The sequence below is a fragment of the Corvus brachyrhynchos genome, unplaced genomic scaffold (assembly GCF_000691975.1).
Source record: "Corvus brachyrhynchos isolate BGI_N302 unplaced genomic scaffold, ASM69197v1 scaffold10, whole genome shotgun sequence".
NCBI lineage: Eukaryota > Metazoa > Chordata > Aves > Passeriformes > Corvidae > Corvus > Corvus brachyrhynchos.
In genome coordinates this window covers 3,702,468-3,709,318 of record NW_008236180.1, presented here as the reverse complement: position 1 = coordinate 3,709,318, position 6,851 = coordinate 3,702,468, and the positions used below count along the sequence as shown (strand labels likewise).

The following is a 6,851-nucleotide window of genomic DNA, read 5'->3' as shown; positions in this document are numbered from 1 at the left end:
TTGCTGTGCAGCTGGATGTAAGGAATTCAGAAATTACATTTTGTTTTGTGAAGATCATGTATTGCTTAAATGGGTAATGGAGAGGAAGACATGGGCAAGAGCCAGTAATGCCCTAGAAAATCCCCCAAAGCCAACCAGAAGAACCTGGATGGGGTTTTGTGTATTCTCAGGGCTTCCCAGTCCCAGATTTCTTGCACAGCTCACATTTCTTGGTTAGAAGATGCTACAGGGGAGCGGTCCTCTGATGGCGTTGGGTGAAATGAGATGCTGCAAGGGAAGCCCTTCCTCCCTCCTGCAGCAGTGCCGGGAATCGCAGCGCGGCTGCCCGGGAGCCTGGTGGGGTTTGGCTTCAGGATGGCAGCCCGAGGATGCTGTGCTGCTTCGGTCCAGCTTCCTAAAGACCTGTCTTGCCCTCTTTGACTGGGAAGAAGGGATTCAAGTGGCTGAAACTGGGAGCATGGGTCAAGGAGAAGAAAAGCTTGAAATGGTACAATGAACAGTGGGTGGGTTTAGAGGGTTTTTTTTTCTTTTAGAAAACCAAGTTTTTTCTTGGAATGGCTCTGAATTCTGCATCCCACAAAGAGGGGCTTGGGAGGGGGAAGCGAGATCCTTGAGGGCTGAGCAGGAGCGACAGACAAAAAGGAAGAGCAGGCAGTGCTTTGTGCCCCCCAGGCAGGGAACCAGCCCGCAGGAGACCAGGCAACACTTCTTGCTTCTTTCACCGCCCTTTGCCGAGGTTTCCTGCTGTGCATTTTCTATTCCTTACTCCTTTTAAAAGATCAGTAGAGGCAGGGGGAAGAAGGACAGAGAGATGGAGGGGTGTGTATGGGGGGTGGGGGGAGTGTAAGGGCGCAGCTGATCCTGAGTGTGCTTTGCATGCAATTAAAGATAAAAAGCAGCATTGTAAAAATGTGTTTGCGATAGAATACCTCCAGCTATTGTGTATATTCCTGTGAGTATCCCTGTCTCAATGAACGTCTGCAGCAGTGCACTCTTGGGAGGTGCCACCCATCTCCTGCCTTCCCCACCGAGCAGGATTGGACCTCGTTTGCAGAGTGGGGGTGGGAGGAAAGGCTCAGACTTACCAGCCCTCTAAACCAAGGTTGCATCGAACTTGAGATGGACGAGGTGGTGGATGAAACACATGTAGGCAGAACATGCGATTTCCGCCTGGTGCATTCTCACCCTCCCAACCCACTGCATGCCCACAGCGTATTTCATCCTCCCAAAGATGCAGTTTCACTGTCAAAGAGACTTAAGATCATGAAGAAGCGTGAAATGGGGCTTCCTTGTGACTCAGATCAAGCAGAGAAGCGATTTCAAGGAGTAGGAAGTCACGGAAAGCAGTGCTGTGGCAGGAGGGAAGAGAATAGGGCGCTGCGTGCCAAGGGAGGGTCGGGGCTGAGCCTCGCCCAGCTGCCTTTGCAGGAGCAGCTCCCCATCTCCCCATCGCCTGTAGCACGTACAGCAGCAATGGAGAGTGGCCTGGAAAGGCAGGAGAAAAAGAATAAGGAATCCTTCAATCAAGGAATGAGTCTTGTTGGCTTTCTTCGTTATTTCCTTCTTTATCCTCAGCAAAAGCCGATCCATGCTGAGGGGAGGGCAGCTGCAGTCGTCTGCGGCTGATGCCCGGGGGCTTATCCCCCTTGGGAAGATTTGCTTGGTTTGTTTAAACAAACAACCAAATCCTTGGGATGAAAAGAAACAGGGCTTGTTCCCCCAAGCCTGGCTGCCTTCCCTCTTTTCTCCCTGTCACCTCAGGCGTTTTCTCCCGGCCCCGGGGGCTGCTGTCGGTGCAGGAGCCGCGGGATGGGCGGCACATGCTCAGTGCCGGCTCAGCTGCGGTGCCGGCCCTGCTGCCGGGCAGCCCTTGCAGGGGCAGAGCCCTCGCACCTCCTCCCCGCAGCATCTGCACAAGGCTTTGTGCTTTTGTGCACCGCAGCCCGGGGGTCTGGCTGGGCTCTGCAGGGCTACGGAGCTCCCCCACCATTTGTAGCATCTGGGCTGAATAAAGAGACCTCAGATTATGAAATGATGCGGAAGGTGACATCCCCCCCGGCTTTCTCCGACGCTGGCGTGTCTGAGAAGGTGGAGCCAAGAGGAAACACCAGGTTGTCATTCCTGGCCTCATGACTGGGCATGGTAAATGGGCCTTGGTAGATCCCAAGGTTTTGCCGTCCTGCCATGAAATGTGATAGTTGAGGGACTTCATATAGCTCTGGGTTATCCCCTGATCCCATTTCTGGGTGGTATTGGGGGACACCATATGGTGTTGCCCTGTCCTGACATTTCTACTGCCCAGGCTGGAGAGTCAGAGTCCCTTCTACCAAGCTCTCCATCTCTCTGTGTTCTCAAGAAATCACTATTGTCTTTTTCTTTGACTGTTGAAGAGATCTATGTGGCCTTCAAAAATTATGGTTCTTTTATTAGGAATTCACTTTTACATGCCAAAAGAGCCTATTGTATTATTGTAGGCGTTTATATAGATGTATATTTTTTTTCACCAGTGTCTCCAAACAAGGGATCTAAATAACTGGAAAATACTTGTTCTTTCTAAAATATAAATAATGTCTTGTTTAATGGCACCACGTAGACTCTGGGAAAATGCTTCAGATATCTCAAAAGAGCCCTTTCTTGGAATCTGTCATTGTTGGTTCAGATCTGGTTTAGCAGATGAACACATTCTCCTTCTGCTGAGTAAAAGCTGAGATTTAGCAATCTGATGTGGCAACCAGAAGGCTGCAGAAAAGCCCATTGTGACGGCAGTGTGGGCAGAAGGGGGTTGAATGGGGCTGAGGATTCTTCATGGCAATCCTTGGAGGGACCTGAAGCTCACTCAAACTTCTACACCCCTAAATTAACTGGAAACAACGTGCCTGGCTAATCCCTCCCAGTTGTCTTACTGACATGGGCTTTAGTCTTGCAGGTGTGAGTTATGTTTTAAAAATGAAAGTCTCCTCTCCAGAGGGGAGTTAAACCAATGGGCTGTGATTTAGAAATACAAGAGAGCCAGAGAGCAGCCAAAGACCACGTGCATGTGCTGTGGCACTTTGGCACCTCCCAAATGGTGAAGAGCTGCTCAGCACATTTCTGAACAATCCTTTTATTCTTTCAAGGTACTTCTACAAGGTTATTGCCCTACTAGAGAATCTTATCCCCTCTAAATTGTTTATACAAATAATACCACTGTTTAATGGGCAAATACAATAATCCTCAGTTAATGGAAAGGAAACCAAGATCCAAAGAGACCAAATGACTGTCTGTGGTCACAGAGCACATCTGTACCTGACACATCACGGCACTGGGCTCTGTTTTTGACTGTCTCATGGACTGCCACCTCACTAGCTCCCCAGCTCCTTTGTAGCTCTTTGTCTCACCCAAACCTGACTGTCCAAACCTGTGTTTGCCCCAAATGCACACTCTGGGTCAGCTGCTTCCATTTGGTTCCTTCCTCTGCTTTATCAAGCAACTCCAGGCCATGCTTCTCTCCTTCCCAACAGTAACTCCCCCAGCTGCTGCACAGCTTGGGCCCTTCTCTCTTGCTGAGTCCATACAAGAGGAGATTTCCCTGGTTATTTTCCTGGGAGCAGCCCACATGTTCCAGTGCTACAGTTCGAGTGACTTGCTGATGCATTGGCTGTGCACAGCACGGGGTGCTGTGACATTCATGAGCTGCCAATAAAACCTGGGGGGAAGGAGCCGGGTGATTGGAAACTGTTCCTGGGCAGTAGCTCAGCAGATGTCTGACAGAAGGCAGAGCAAACCTCACATCTGCCTGTTCTCATGGATGGTTCCACATGAGCCCATGGTAACTTCTGGGCCTGGAGTCTCGGGGTGTCCCTATACCATCAGTGTGGAGTACAGCTATGGAGCTGACAAAAATCCCCCAAACCCTCCCAAAAAACCAATCAACCAGCCAACCAAAAACCAAACAAAAAACCCACTAGTGTTTTCTGGTTGTGTGAGATCTGCTACTGACCTGTTTGTAGAAGCTGGGGAGCAAGTAGGTGGAAGTGCACTAGACTGAAGGTCTGGCCAATATTTTTATGGTACGAGCCATAGAAGGGGAGAATATCTAAAACCTGCTGTACTCTCCAGGCTTATTGAGGACTCTGGTTGCTTTTGTTGCGTGTGTGGCATTGCAATCTGTGCTGGAGGTCTCAGTTCTCTGTCTTTCTGGCTTCTCTACCTTCTGTTTAAGCTTTGGCTTCATTTATAATTGGCCTGTTCCCATTTTTTCATGAGCTAATACTCATTGTGGAAGCAATTCTTACTTCTCCAAAGTTATCTTCACAAACCAAATTATTTTCTTGTAACAACCTTCCTCTGACCTTGCTATCAGACAGAGCACATCCAGTCTCATCCATTTAAGTTTCACATAAATTAGCCTTGCTCTGCCTCTGGTTCACTGTGACTGATGCTGTGTTGGTGTTGTGCCGAGATGGCCTCGCTCTGTTTTTCTGGATGCCGTTAAATACCACCCCAGAACCTGGCTGCAGTTTAGCTTAATGTATTTAGGAAGCAGAGAACAAAACTTTTTAATGAATAATAGGTGTTAAGCCCCACCATCCAGGCGCATCATGAGGAGGAAAATGGATCCCATTGCTCCTGCACCACACCATTCCCAGCTGTTCCTCCATCTCTGGCACCACAAGCACTCGGGGAGCAGCTGGATAATGTCTCCGGGGGCTGACTTTGAGATAAACACTTTACGTGGATCGATGGCGGGCACAGCACTGAGGCAAAGCGGCGGGGATATGGAAATGCAGGATGTTGCCTACAGCACTAGAGGGAGCACAGGAAAGGCGTCGCTGGAGAGAGCTGGGACCACCCTGAGCCTCCTGGTGCCTTGGTGAAGGCTCAGGGCATCTCCCTTCTTCTCTTTGAAAAAGGGAGAAAGTGATTTTTCCCAGGCAGTATGTTCTATTGCAAAAAAAAAAAAAAAAAAAAAAGTAATAATAATAGTAACTATAATAACAATAATAATAATAACAATAATAATAATACGCATGGAAAAGTTAGATGAAAAATTTTAATGAAGATTGATTGGCTCATGGGGTGTGGGGTGGAATACAACCAAACCAGAATCAGCCTGTGCTGATTGCAGGGCATAAATGCTCAGAAATGTTGAGGAACTGACTGCACCTTTATGGATTTTAGCTTAATCACTTCTCAGAGATCTCTAAAGCTAACAAAATGCAAGTTCACTCCACTTTACAGGCTGGGACACTGATACATTTTTTGTGTCTTTTACAGTTTATTCACTTCTTGGTTTACACAACTCAGTTATTTTCAATGTTTCACCCCAGTTCTAATAGGACAGCAGTGAAATGTTATGACACAGGGATGAAGACCATACCAGAGCGAATGAATTTGCTGCTGATGCTTCTATTGCAGTGTTTGCCTGAAAAAGAGAAGTAAAATGTCAGTAATTCATACCTGAGTGAGAAGCCTGTTCTAATCCTCTGCCCACCAACGAGGCAGAGCTCTTGCTGCGCCTCTGAGACTGAAGCAATGCTTTGGTATCCAGTCCCTGAGGACCCGAGCCAGACTAATTTATACAGAAATGAAATATTTGCTCAGTGCAAGCTGAGTTTATTTTTACGAAGTTAACAGAAGCAAAAATGCTAATAGATGCTCAAGTAAAAAGTTCAGCATTCCCTGTCTAATTGTTCTTAAAATATGTACATTCGTACACTAGATCCAGCCTTTCTGGGCAGGAACTCCTTGGCCATGTCATATTCTGGCCAACCACTCGTCTTTTCCTGGCTCAAGGGTTTTGTCCACTGGCATAAATATATCCTCAAAACCTTAAATCTATTGCAAATGGGAGTGCAAATAGTTCTGAAACAAGTTTTACTCCTGAGGCTGGCAATCTTTTACCCCTGAGTTTTACGCAGCTGTGATTGAGACAAAGTCTTGCTTCGAGAGGTCTCGGGTTTGCTCTTCACTGACACGGGTTCCTAAAGAGCGACCCAGAGGTTATGGGTCTTTCTTTTAGTTACCAAATCAGAGGATGTAACTCTCCTCACAGGATGCTTTTTCTTGACTTAGCCTGATAAAACAATTATTTGTCATGGAATGTGTCATGGGCACAAGGCCATCACTGTGATGCTTCTGTGTCCTGCAGGTGTAGCTGGTGGCTCTGGAGCACAGGTGTGGGGATTTCAGGGATCAATTTAGTTCTCAGGGCATGGATCAGGGGCTCCTCAGGACATGAGTGACACTGGGGGGCTGGAGTGTGTTCAGAGAAGGGAACAGAGCTGGGGAAGGGTCTGGACCACCAGGAGCACCTGAGGGAGCTGGGGATGGCTCAGCCTGGAGTAAAGGAGGTTCAGGGGGGACCTTCTCACTCTCTACAACTCCCTGACAGGAGGGGGGAGACAGGTGGGGCTCAGCCTCTTCTCCCAACTAACAAGTGACAGGACAAGAGGACGTGGCTCAAGTTGCACCAGGGGAGGTTTAGATTGGACATTAAAGAAAATGTTTTCACTGAAACGGCTGTCAAGCCTGGCACGGGCTGCCCAGGGAACAGGTGGAGTCACCATCCCTGGATGGATTTTAAAGCCATATAGATGGACACCTGGGGACATGCTTTAGTGGTGGGCTTGGCTGTGCTGGGGGAGCACTTGGACCTGATGATCATGGAGAGCTTTTCCGAGCCGAACAAATCTGTGACGATTCTGTGCTCCTATGATTCTATAATTCCCTCAGGAGTCAATCCTTGCCCCTCTTCATGCCCGGCCCCGCGGCGGTGCTGAAGGGACAGCTGCCGGCCGGGGTCCGGCGGAGGTGTCGGTCCTGAAGGGACAGCTCCGGGCGGGGAGCGGAGCCCCGGCAGCTCCCGGGGT

At 48.7% G+C, this 6,851-nt stretch overlaps 1 protein-coding gene across 1 annotated transcript in view; it reads left to right on the top strand.

Annotated features, from left to right (window-relative positions):
* The window catches only part of STMN3 (stathmin 3), a 13,459-nt gene that overhangs the window by 687 nt on the left and 5,921 nt on the right, over positions 1–6,851 (top strand). The window lies entirely within an intron of this gene.